The sequence below is a fragment of the Lactuca serriola genome, chromosome 3, assembly GCF_051521515.1.
Source record: "Lactuca serriola cultivar US96UC23 chromosome 3, Lser_US96UC23_V15, whole genome shotgun sequence".
In the NCBI taxonomy this organism is placed as follows: Eukaryota; Viridiplantae; Streptophyta; class Magnoliopsida; order Asterales; family Asteraceae; genus Lactuca; species Lactuca serriola.
Window position 1 is genome coordinate 305213789 of NC_136410.1, and position 13135 is coordinate 305226923.

Genomic DNA, 13135 nt, shown 5'->3' on the forward strand with positions numbered 1-13135 from the left:
CCCACGCATGCTGACGTTTACCTGGGAGAAACCACCCTGTCACATCGCACTTTTTCAGGCGACGTTTCAGTGATCTCATCATTATCATGACGATTCCTTCTCTCTCCTGGAAACGGTATATAAAGGGTTTCTAATACTATTTATCTCTTTTATCTGCAACAAACTCTTTCTATATACACGACAATTTGCAACTGTTCATCTTCTTCCTTAACTCAACAATGGTGACTTCATCATTGGCTCACGATCAAACTGCTTCATCTATATTGATCTCGATCAAGCCAAACCAGAACATGATCATCGAACTCAATCCTTTTTTGTACGATTCGTATATGCTGCAAGTGGTTGAGTGTTTGAAGTATTCACCTCTGGTTCTAGCCCTAACACAGGTGGAACCTCCAGTTACTTCCAAACCACTTTCACCCTCACCTTCAACCGATTACGGTGCCACTCTCGGTGGTGCTAATGATGAGTTTGATTCAATCTTCTACAGTCCCTATCGGCTTCCTACAAATGATGATGATGATGATGATGATGAAGCTCCACTCACATGCAAACAATTGTAGAGCATTGACGAGAAACTTGATAACTTGCTTAATGCCAACAAGTCCTACAACGATGTTGTGCTCAAAGCTTTCTTGGATACTGCTCTTGAGCAATATAAAGAGTCGATTGACAAATCCACAAAGGTTGTTAATGAGTCTACTTCTTCTTGCAAGAAGGCCACTACTGACGTTGCAGAAATTGTTCACAGTACTTAGATTTTTCTTGAGTCACTCAAAGGGCATGTTGATACCAGTGCAGCCAAGGTAAATGCCTCTATGGATTACTTATCCAAGTCTATTCAAGCAGAGCACACAAAGTTTGAAGTTGTTCGCTCTTCAATACAAGCAGAGAACACTTCACTTATCAGTTCTGTGAACTCTCAGTTTGAATCTCTTCACGCTGCTTTAGCAAAGGAGAGTGCTCTAAAAGAAGATCTTGCACATCAAGCCTCCACAATTGAAGTTCAGAAGGTGCAGCTCGATCAAGCTGAAAATGAAATTTCCTTATTGAAGACGAAGAGGGTTGTCTTTCATAGCTGTGCTAGGGATGTCAAGGATATGTTGACCAGTCTCCTTGGTGCTCATGATCTTATCCTTACTTTGACTATAAGGAATCATCTCACTTCAAAACTTCTTCCTGCCCTTGCATTGTTACACGAGATGAAGGGTGTTTCAGAGAAATTCATATCTCCCAAACAAGAGGGAGAGGGTGCTCAACTGAAAGTTACTGTGAAGACTGAAACCGAATCTCCTCAACCGAAAGTCGATGTTACAACCGAATCGAAGGGTAATGAAGCTTCGGGTTCTGGTTCTCAAGATAAGAATAAGGGGATTGATGGTGATAGTGATGAAGAAGAAGAAGAAGAGACTATTGTTGAGGCCCTTAAACGAAAGAAGAATAAAGAGTTGGATGAAGCCTTGAGAGTTGCAAGGGAGGCTGAGGAAAGGGAAAGTAAGAACAAGGAAGAAGAATAATCCTTAAACTGCAAGAAGTCCTTGTTTCCCCTCTAGACTAAAGAAACACTGATCAATGAGGCAATAGAGTTTCCAAGCGTCTACTGGCTGGAACCTGTCGCTTCTTTTGATTGTGACAATTCTAAGGATTCACAGTTCGACATGCCGATAACACGAAAGGCATTCACGTTTCATTGCTTTGATTCGACTGTTGAAGTTCCTTTCCCTCATCCAAAAGTTGATCGTGAGCTTATCAACTTTTATCTGCAGTATGGTCAATCGCAGTACTTGACATGGTGTGCACAGAAGATAGTTACTATCAAGGTACTAAAACCTACGCCTGTTGGGAAATTTGTAAATGTTAATTTCAAAATCACACGAGGATCAGCAAACTCGGTGTCAATTATTTCCCTGGCAGATCTTCCGAATTTAAATCCTCATGATTGGATCCTATTGTTTAACATTCTGCTCACCAATCCAAAAGAGTATGAGCCGATATTGGATCATTTGAGGAGAATGTTGACCTCTTACATCCATGAGGTTGTTGCTATGGATCAGGAGATAGCGAAAGTGATGACCAAGAAACCGACTGTCAAGCCAACACCAAAACCAGGAGATGTGAACAATATGAAGATGGGCCAAATCGATTCTACACATCTTACTGTGATGTTCACAAGAGGCGAAGCCAATCGTTTTCTGTTCGCTCTTGCTGATAAACATTTATTCTCAACTGACTACTTGGAGTACATTATCAATATTATCCATCGGTCCAAGCAGAATTCAGAAGCAGACAAGAAGAACTTCACGGACATGCTTCGGTGGTACATTACTTTTCGTCATCATTTGTGGCCATCATACCGAAGGTGTTCAAGACAATCAAGAAGTCTTCTGCAGCTCAACCAAAGTGAGCTTTCGGCTCCATTGACGTAAAGGGGGAGATTGTTGAGTCTAGTTATGTTGCGTCATGGCCTTATGTTTTGTATCCGGATTGGGCATGTCCATCCGTGATTTTCTAGTAGGGTTTTACTATAAATAATGCATGCATGCATGTATGTATGAGGTACGGTCGTGATTATCATTTATTATTGTTTTGTAACCCTAAGCACCTCTACAGTCGAAGTTCTTAATCGAGCTCTTCTGAGGTGTTGAAGTTTTAATCATACGACATACTTAAAGCCATTTTTGTGTTCATAATTACATTCTTAATTGTTTGCTTGCATAGAATCTATCGATCCTAATAGAATTTAGTTCTAACACTAGGTTTTGACTCTGATATATTTGTTGGGAACACCCTTTTGAGATTTTATGGTGAACATAGTAGCGTAAATGATGCAGAGAAAATGTTCGATAAAATGTATGAAAGAGATGTAATGTCACCATCGTCAGCTTGTTACCTGTGTGTGCAGCCATTGACTTCATTCCATCTATTGTCATCCACGTCATTGTTGATGTGGCAAAAAGAGCTAATAGGTCCCGGTAACTAAAAAGACATGTTGTTTCCGACCTTATGCCCCAAAAAACAACAAAATAACTTTAAGGACTAAATCAACTAATTTTATAAACATTCTAGGGCTTTATGTCATTTCTCCTAATTTATTTATATAAGTAGTCAAGTTTTGCGTAAAAAAAGTTTTTTTAGAGCTGAATTAGCTTAATGTCTTGTGAAGGTATTTTTGAAAATGTTTTTTCTAATATGAAGGGTATTATGAAATTTTTGACTAAATAAGGTTAGAATGAAGACAAATTCAAATAAAGGCAAGTTTTTTGATATCATATTTTGAATTTAAACAAATGTGTCACGATATAATGAAATGAAATAAAAACAAATACAAAATATAATTTTTTTTATCTTTTAGAATTTAGTAATTATTGGCCAAAAGTTTAGTATATTGTATAGGATCCCTAAAATTCGAGGGCCGACCTGCCTATATTTACAGTTATTTGAATACGTTTTTTCTGATGCATTATAGAGAGAAAAAACGAGAGTAGTATAAAGGGGAAACAGCAGAGAAATTTAGACTCAATGTAAAGATTTTCCAAATTTCAATACGTGATCATCTTTCCAATCGATGAAATAAACAACTTGTTTCGCTTCCCTATTGGATTTCCAAATTCCAATACGTGATCATCTTCCCAATCAATGAAATAAACAACTTGTTCCGCTTCCCTATTACAATCCAGATATATAACGGGTGCTACTATATCTACCTCTCTCACTCCCATAAATTGTTATATGGGATACACAAACATTATTACACTCACAATGAGGGGTACACAAGGCAATTAGGGGTACGAATAGAATTTCTTATTCTGAATTTGTATGTAATTCATCAATTTGACATGAATAATCATAATCAAAATCAAATATCTTGAACGTAAAACATTGATTATTAAGAGTCTTAACCATTATAAAGTAATCAATTCCAAAATAATAATTTAGCCAAACATCTCCATAATGATCGGCTGGCTGGTCGACAAATGCATGGTCCAATCGTGAAAAATGACAAGCGTTGATAGTATCCACTTAATTACGTGTGTAAGCCACGCCATGCCGACCCATTTTATATATTTATTCCTCTTATAAACAGAATAAATAAAAATATTTAAATAAATTAATAAATTATTTCCATGCAGAAAGTGTCGTCCATGAGATTCAAACTCAAAGTTTCATATTTATCTTTTGAATGAGTCGAACAAAGAAAATTAATTGATGAAGAAAATTTACAATGTAGAATTGTCAGGTATTGTGACAAAAAAAAGAACTACAAGGCAAGTATTTATTTTAATTAAAGAATTAAATATTAAATTGGAAAATAGACAGTCGAAAATAACATCTTTTATAATTAAATACTTATGAATACGAAATTTTGTCTTGGTTATAAATGTACAAAAATATTATTTCTATGTATCTTAGTTGATTAAAAATATAATCTTATTTTAATCCTTTACAGTTAAAAAAAAGAATTTTGATTTCAATTTCTCTAGCTCCTCTATATAATACAATTTGATTCAACATTAAGTCCACACATCAAAAGCTTATTTCAACGGGTTTCTCCTATTTGTAATGAAAAATGCTCAAAAAGTTTATTAATTTTATGGTCTTTTCACGGGATATTTCTTTCTAAAAATGGAAATATCCCCAACTCTTGCTACGGAAAGCTTTTCGTTTAGTTGGTTGACAAACAATAGAGCTTCTTTCAAAGAAGAAACAAAGTGTTTTTTCGAAGATTCGTCAAGCGATTTCAGTTTTGGTGTTTTGGCATCGACCTCTACAACAACTGCTGATGAGATGTTTTCTGAGGGACATATTCTTCCTAAGCACTTTATCATCTCAAATTCAGCTCCCTCAACGCCTTCTTTGAAGGCTATTCGTATATATAACACTGAAAATATTCAATCACACAATATATTTCGAGAATGGAAAAAGTCGTCAAAGCGAATGATGAAAAATTTGTTTGGGTATTTGAGACTTAGGAAAGGTGGGAGGGTCAATGATAGTAGCAAATCAACTCGTGGAAAATCATTGGTACATTATTCTTATTCTATGGACGTTTCATATGAATTTGACAATTCGATTTCTGATGCAGTTCTTCATTGTAAAAGATCCAATGGTACTTGATATTTTTGTTTATATCAATTTATTTGCTTTTTAATGTTTGGATCTTGTTGATATTTGGTCTATTTGTTTCGGTTAATTTGGTTTTTGCTATGTAAATTTCACTGTTATTTCTTCAATTTGTTATTTTGATATTTGTAAAATAATAAAAGGGTAAACTTGGTATTTGGATGATCACTAATAATTGTATTCGCAATTTTTTTTATTGTCAAAACATATGCAAATTGGATATGGATATTGAGTTATGGACTTCTCTGAGGGTTTTTCTTTTTTATAGGATATATTCGAATGTGGGGTATTTTTCAAGGAGCATTTGTTAAGATATATATAATCTTCAAATCAAATGTGAGGAAGACATCGTGCTACATGTATAAAAAATAGCAAATAGCTAGATAAACGGTGGTTAAAAAATCATTCTACCATACATACATCTTAATTTAATTTTAAAATATTTTTATTGATTAAAATTATTTTGTTTTTCGCAAAAGCTAGTTATAAGTAGTTAGCAACACCCAATAAACAATTATAACAAAATAAGAATTATGCAACCAAGATATCAAATTTGTTGTTACTAAAAGACAAACCAATTAAAAAACTAGAAAACAACCTTTTTAATCAATGATATTTTTCTAAACCTATTAGAATCGCATCGCATAGCTTAATATTCCATGGTGACCATATCACCCCAATTGTTGTCAAATTCAGCGCTTCAATCGCCTTTTCTTCGTAGAAGATAAGCGTCTTTCATCAATCCAAATACGAATTTCAAGCACATCTACACCATTCAGAAAACAATATCCATCCAACGACCCATTATATCCCAAAGAGATCTCGCCAATGCGTAATCAAGAAAAATACATGGGAAGTATGCTCCATCTTTCTTCACAAATAGGGCATACAATAGATTCCAAATCAATACTCCAGTTCGGCAAATTGATTAAAGTTGGCAATCTTATTATGAAGTAATCTCAAAATGAAAACATTGATTTTATGTGGAACATATCTATTCCAACGGCCAATCAACGAGATGGTTGGAAGGGTAATATCATCAATATGAGCACGCTTTGCACTAATCGAAAAATCTCAGTTTCAACCACCACCAAGTCCAACATACCTTTTTGTGAAACTTTGTACACGATTTCACAATGTGTCTCTATTAAACACTAAAGAATTCAATGTATTGTGGATGTCCTAAACTTATTGAGAGAAATGAATAATACATTGAAAGAAATGTTGTTTCGAATTGTGAATTTCGTAACAAGTCTAATATTAAGAAATGAAGTTCCGGTGACCACCACTAGAGACTAACAAATCTTGGCATTAATCGATGTCATAAATCTATAATGAACGAATAATAAGACTTTTTTATTTTGAAAAAAAAAACATGTGATTACCAAACCATGAAAGTCAATGGAAAGCAAACTAGAACTCCTTAAAGCCTACAAGTGCATCCATGGAGAAGTAATGAGTAATGACAACATTCTTACACAACGATAAGAATTTGAAATAAAACACAATCAACATTAAAGAGAACAAATATGACAAATTAAACGAAATAACAGCACCAATATGGCTCATCTTTACCTTGAAGGTCAATCCCAACAAAGAGGGAAACTTAAAATGAGTGAATGCCTTTCGAGCAATGTCATATCCAGGCATCGTGATTGAAGCAATCTGACCAAAGGCTAGATAATAGCATCGAAAAACATAGATAACAAAAAGTGTTCAAAAAAAGGTATTTATGGGTTTCTTGTGAGATAGAAACGTTCATGATTCATTAAAATAACAAATTTATCAAGGAAAAATCCAAGGCTTGGACATTGGAATACATATAATAGCAACGAGATTATGACACCAAAAGCTTTTGTTACTTTGCTCCAAAAACTTTTGTTATAATAAGGACAAAATACGCGAGTTTTTGACCATAATGGAGTTGATGAAAAAAATATTTACCATTTTAGTGTTCTTTTAAAAGTATTTATCATTTTAATGTTTTTCTCATTTTTCTTTATTTTTTAGTTTCTTTTTTTAGCTTTTTTTAATTTAAATATCTTATTTTTCTTTTTTTCTCTTTTATTCCACATTTTTATTCTTATTTTTCTTTTTTTCTCTTTTATTCCACCTTTTTATTGTTATATATATATATATATATATATATATATATATATATATATATATATATATATATATATATATATATATATATATATATATATAAATGACAGTTTTTATTTTAGTTTTTTTATCCCTTTTTTATTGTTTTTCTAAATAATAAATGTTTTTTTTATTTTTTTTTTCGGTTTTTTTTTAATATCCGTTTTTCTTATGCAACCTTTTTACCATCAAATTTTAGCCTCAACATTAAAAAAAATCATCAAAAACAACCACTATAATCAAATTTGAAGGTGCAAAAATTCCAACATTCATATACAATGTTTTTAAAGTGAAAAAAAGACACCTCAACATTGTTTCTTACAGTAAAACACCACGAAAAAAAAAAAAAAACCTCCAACATTGTTTGTTATAAAAAAAAAACATCACAATTAGCTTGACCTTGAACCGGTAAAAAATCATTACCTGTAAAAAAAGAAAAAAATAATAAGAGAATAACCACAACAAATACCATAAAAATATATTTTTTTTAAATTATCTTGGCATAGACGGACATCGTTTTCGATTATGTCCGGGTTGTCTACAAATTCCACAAAGATTGGTATTTCTTCCTTCTTTAATATACATGCCAGTTTTTAGTCTTGTTGAACGAAGATGACCTTTTTTGTTTTGTAATAGTTCTAAATTTTGAAGTAATTCATTAAATGGTGATTGTGGCCAATACGCTTCATAAGGAAGCGGGGAGAACTCAGACGCCCAAGTAGCATAATAGTATTCAATCGAGTAACATCTATCAACATATTGTCAACTATTCAAAAAGAGTTTGGCACATGCACTCAAGACATGAGAACAAGGATATTTAAATGTCTCTCATTTACCACATGTGCAAGTTTTTTGTTCTAAATTAATTACTTGCATGTTTCGACCTCTTTGAGTTATCAACTCAAATATACTTTTTTCTCGGTTAAAAGATCTTAAAGAATGTGCACTTGTTTTTGTCATCAAAGCTACTTGTTTTACAACAACATGTGGAGTATGTGCATCTCCATGAGCTTGAGAAGTAGATCCTAAATGACGTCTCATCTCAAAATAATGCATCATTCTATAAAATGTACGTTGCACACAAGTTGTGATTGGTAACAAACGAGCACCTTTAAATACACCATTGAAAATCTCTGACAAATTTATTGTGTGCAACTCATATCTCCTTCCACCATCATGTACAAGTATCCATCTCAACAACAGCTTGATAAATTATAGAAAAATTTTCATTGTCAATCATGTGTATAATAGAATTCATCTACAAACAAATAAAAACAAGCAAAAAATGATCAAAAAATGAACATATGAATTTGTGATCACAAAAAAAAAAAAATAATAAATAATAATAACATGATTGCAATCAATTCTTTCAAAGATTAAAAAATAATAATAATAATAATAAATAAAAAACAAGTTGTAACAATTGAGAAGGCAAAATCAAAAACAGAAATTGATCAAAACAATAATCAATTCCATTTACAAAAACAAATAATCACAACAGAAATTGATCAACAATTTGTCCTCACTAGAAGCAAAATCAAGATAAATAAAAATAGAGAAGCAAAAAAGCAAACAAAAACTTAATAATTGGACTCCAATGGTGGACGATGCGACGACAGAACTCGATGGAGGTCGCCGGCAACGATGGAGGAGGCGCAGGCGGCTGGCAATGGTGGACGATGCAACGACAGAACTCGAGGTGGAGCCCTAGCTGCGTTTAAGATTTTTTTTCTGTTCGTTCTCGTTTCATGGACAAAAACTTGTTTTTCTTTTTTTTAAAAACAATAATATTAGTATTAAAATTAAGGTAATCATTTTGGTAAATATTTTTAAAAAAACACTAATATGGTAAATATTTTTTCCATTAACACTATTATGGTTAAAAACTCCAAAATACACATGGGTGACCAGGTTTTCACGATAAAATGCCGACAAAATTGCAAAAATGATCCTTGTGGTATGCAAATTTTTTGGGTTTTAGTCTAAACCTGAGTTTTTTACATTGATAGTCTTTTTGAAATGGTTTGTATATGGAATTGGTATCCAAATTTAATTTCCGTTAAGTAATTGCTGTTAACATCCTCATGTGCCTCCCACATGCAGGTTTCACTTATAAGAGACCATTTTTACAATTGAAAAAAATATATCCCTATTTTTGCAATTGAAAAGACAAATATACCCTCATGTGAGAGGCACATGATGAGGTTTAACATCAACTTTATGGAAGTTAAATCCAAAAACCAATTTCACATAAAAACCACTCCGAAAGGACCATGAATCCAAAAAATGCAGAGTTTGAACTAAAACCTCAAAATTTTGCATACCACAAGAACCATTTTTGTAATTGTCTTATCTATTTTTATTCAATTTTAATACCTAAAAATATCACTAAAAAGTTTTATATGATCATGTATTGTTTGTGCCATCATCAATACCAACATGTAATTAAATCATATTAGTTGTCAGGATTGACCGGTTATCAACATTAAACCAAAATAAAATACTCCTTCCGTCCCAAATTACTTAATGAAACTTATAACAATGAAAAGAAATTTAAAATACAATCTATTTATATATTTTGTATTAAGTATTATATATCAAAAAAAAACCATTTAAAATTAAAGAATAAAGACCAAAAAATTCAAATGCGGACAATTGATTTGAGACGGAAGTACATTTAATTTAAGAAAAAATAATTCCAATTGAGACACCGACGCCAATTGGGATGGAACTACTTCGCCAATTGGTTTCACATAGCTAAAATAGGGAGTGTTTGTAATTGCTTTTTCAGTGAAATAGCTAGAGTTTGGAATTCCTTTTTAAACTGAGAATTACTTTTTTCAAAACATCTGACTTTTCTTTAAACTAGTCAAAAAATAGTTTTAATAAATATTGGTCTATAATTTCTAGAATTTACAAAGTAATTTACTGTTACGAAAGTAAAAGTCACAAAGTTACCATTTCTTGTATTTCGAAAAACAACGTATTTTTCTTGTGAAAATATTAATTTTAAAAACCATCTTACAAATGTCAAAAATCTTTCAGAGCTTTTTGCGTTTTTAAAAAAAGCCAAAAGTTAGAAAGCTCATTGGAGGAAAAACAGTTCCATATCAATACAACCATTGATCAGTAAGATTAAACTGTTCAATTTTAATATGGAGCAAATTAGAAGTAAAACAATAACTAAAGAAAAACTCCGCAATGATGATATAATGTTTTTACTCTTCAAATTTCACATTGCTTTGTTCATTAGCTATCCGATCAGTGTTCGTGTGTTAATTTACATGCGTTTTCATCTCCAATTACTGATACTAGAATATTTTATATTGTAGTTCAAACTGAAATTCTATACAAATGATGTTTATGGGCTATCGTACTAATCTTCAATCAGTGTCTTTCCATAATTATTAATAATTGCAACTGCAACTGAGGCTTTTCCAAGAGAAAAAAATGGTAAATTTAAAAAAACTATACCTCTAAATCCTCAAGAGCTTTTTATTATAATTAAACGATTCACTTTAGTTTAGTGTGAAGTAAATCCTTCAGAGCTTTTTATACGATATTTTCTTTGTCTGTATAATGCATACGACCTCTTTAACAAAAACTGATGCTTAACAAAAGATGGCTATTACACAGCTAACTAATACTGATACAAATAAAAAACTGAAAGTAAATCATAAAAAGATAATAGTTGAGAAAATAAAAGTGGATCAGATTTCTGGCTTGGATTCTCTCTGAAAAAGAGAATTCTATAATGCGCTCAGTAATATCAACTTCGATCATCTGGGGAAATAATCATCACTTCCAACTTATTTATAGAAACTTAAAAATATCATATATAAAATTAAAAATCAGCACACTAGCAATATAAATCAGATTCAACAACAAATATCCTTCAGGATTGAATATAAAGTTGTAATCATTAAAGGATGTGTAAATAAAGGAAAAATACAGAAATGAGGATCAGATTTCTGGCTTGGATTCTCTCTGATGGAGAGAATTTAAAAAATGCGCTCAGTATAATCAACTTCGATCATCTGGGGAAATAATCATCACTTCCAATTTCTGCTACATCTTTTACGAAATAGAAATTAACCCTAAAATTACCTAAAAAGTAAAACTTTAGATTATAGCCGAGATTTCAAGACATCACTAAAATGGAAAGATTTAGAGCATCCTACGATTCGGCAAAATTTATCTTCGAAGGTAATTAAAATGTGTTAGAGAGGACTCGTTAAGAGTAAATCAACCTCCCTGCTGGGACCTTCGATAGTTCAAATGAAATTCTTAATGAATCAAAAAACTAACAAATGATAAGAACAGAAACAATGCAAAACTGGGTTGTAACAGAATGTACGAATGAGTAGATCTAGTGATAAAATTATCGTATCGAATATGAAATGAATCCGTTACGACGATCTGAATTCGAAGATGATATCCGAAAGCAAACTTGGCCGAAAGCGCATTTATTATTGCACCTCCTCCATAGGTCCTTCGTTTTTTAATACATCAATCGAGAAAATATGAATAACAGAAAGAGATTTGCTCAGTGAATACGAACCATAATAAGAAAATAGTGAATCATCTTGCGAAATCGATCCGCAATCATCGTCATTTATCTTCGTTTCTCTTCATCGCAGCTTTTGTTTTAAATCCCTAGCATCGCGAGGACAGGAATGCAAAACCCTAATGAGATAACATGAATTTGTGTTGATGGATTCATATTGCGGTGTGTGTTATATAGGGTTTAGGGTTTAAACGTTTAAAGATGCCGTATGAGGCCTATAACCATAGTCCATAAACATCATCTACTTGGGCTGAGCCCAACACATAACCACTTTGGTCAACTACAATTTAAATTCTTAAAAGTTTAACACTAAAATTCTTAGATTTTTATATAGGTCATTAACAAATCTAAGGTGGTCTTTTGTTTTTTCTCCGTAAATTTTTTTGGCCTTTTCAGTGCGGTGCATATCACGCGTAAACATTAGTTTTTGCAGACAGTTTGTTTTTTTGAAGACTGCAAACCTAAAAATGTCAGTGTGCCCTCTTCTTGGCACAGATGTGGACCAAAGTCTTCTAACATCTTCTAACCTAAAAAAAACATATATACATTTTTTTAGATTTTTTGAATTTATATTTATTCCAACTTTAATACTTAAAAAAAAAAGTTCGACGACACAAACATGATATTTTTGACAAATTTATAAATAAAAGTTTAACAGTCATTGAAGTTGTTTATATAATTATGAAAAAAAAATATATATATTCTTATATTTTTTGTGCCACAAATTTATAAAACATTATTTATAAAGCATTATCAATTTCTTAGAAAAAATATTTATGGCACGTTTTTTTAATTGATTTAATTGAAAAAATCGAAGTTTATTTCCATTCATTTATATATCAAATTCTTTGATTCCTGATTACAATGTTTAGGCATAACTTTGCGTCCAAAATTGTTGTTTTTTATCAAATATATATGTTAATTTGTATCATTTTTATTTTCACTTTTGATACAATAATACATAAAAGTTTATTTATATTTGTTAATTATTTATAACAAAGTCATAAATATATTAAAAAATCACTTTGTAGTTTAAAAAATCAGTTTATTTAGATTTTAGTTTATTTTAGTAGTCTGCATATGTTAAAAAACAAACAGTCTTTTTTTTTTCAGATTGCAGACGTTTGGTACACCTCTTCTGCTGTTAAGGTCTGCATATGTCGTCCGCAGACTGCATACATTTTACCGCATGAAAAACAAACAGCACTTAAGTGTGTATCATTTTAAGTCCATAAGATATTCAATGCCCAGGATCTTATAGCCCAAAAATGACCAAAAATCAAAGGAAGCCCACAACGTGCG

General features: G+C 31.8%; 1 long non-coding RNA gene and 3 other non-coding genes across 4 annotated transcripts; all 4 read right to left on the reverse strand.

The window, feature by feature from the left end:
- Window positions 1-10450: 10450 nt before the first annotated feature.
- LOC145094135 (uncharacterized) lies at window positions 10451-11984 on the reverse strand. Its single transcript, XR_013703219.1, has 2 exons — window positions 11828-11984; window positions 10451-11373 (listed from the first exon to the last, which is right to left on the reverse strand). It is a non-coding gene; the product is annotated as an uncharacterized LOC145094135 (long non-coding RNA).
- Window positions 10972-11074, reverse strand: LOC145096490 (small nucleolar RNA Z103). The gene has a single exon (XR_013703896.1). It is a non-coding gene; the product is annotated as a small nucleolar RNA Z103 (small nucleolar RNA).
- On the reverse strand, window positions 11225-11328 carry LOC145096491 (small nucleolar RNA Z103). The gene has a single exon (XR_013703897.1). It is a non-coding gene; the product is annotated as a small nucleolar RNA Z103 (small nucleolar RNA).
- On the reverse strand, window positions 11390-11538 carry LOC145096528 (small nucleolar RNA snoR145). The gene has a single exon (XR_013703930.1). It is a non-coding gene; the product is annotated as a small nucleolar RNA snoR145 (small nucleolar RNA).
- Window positions 11985-13135: the final 1151 nt, after the last annotated feature.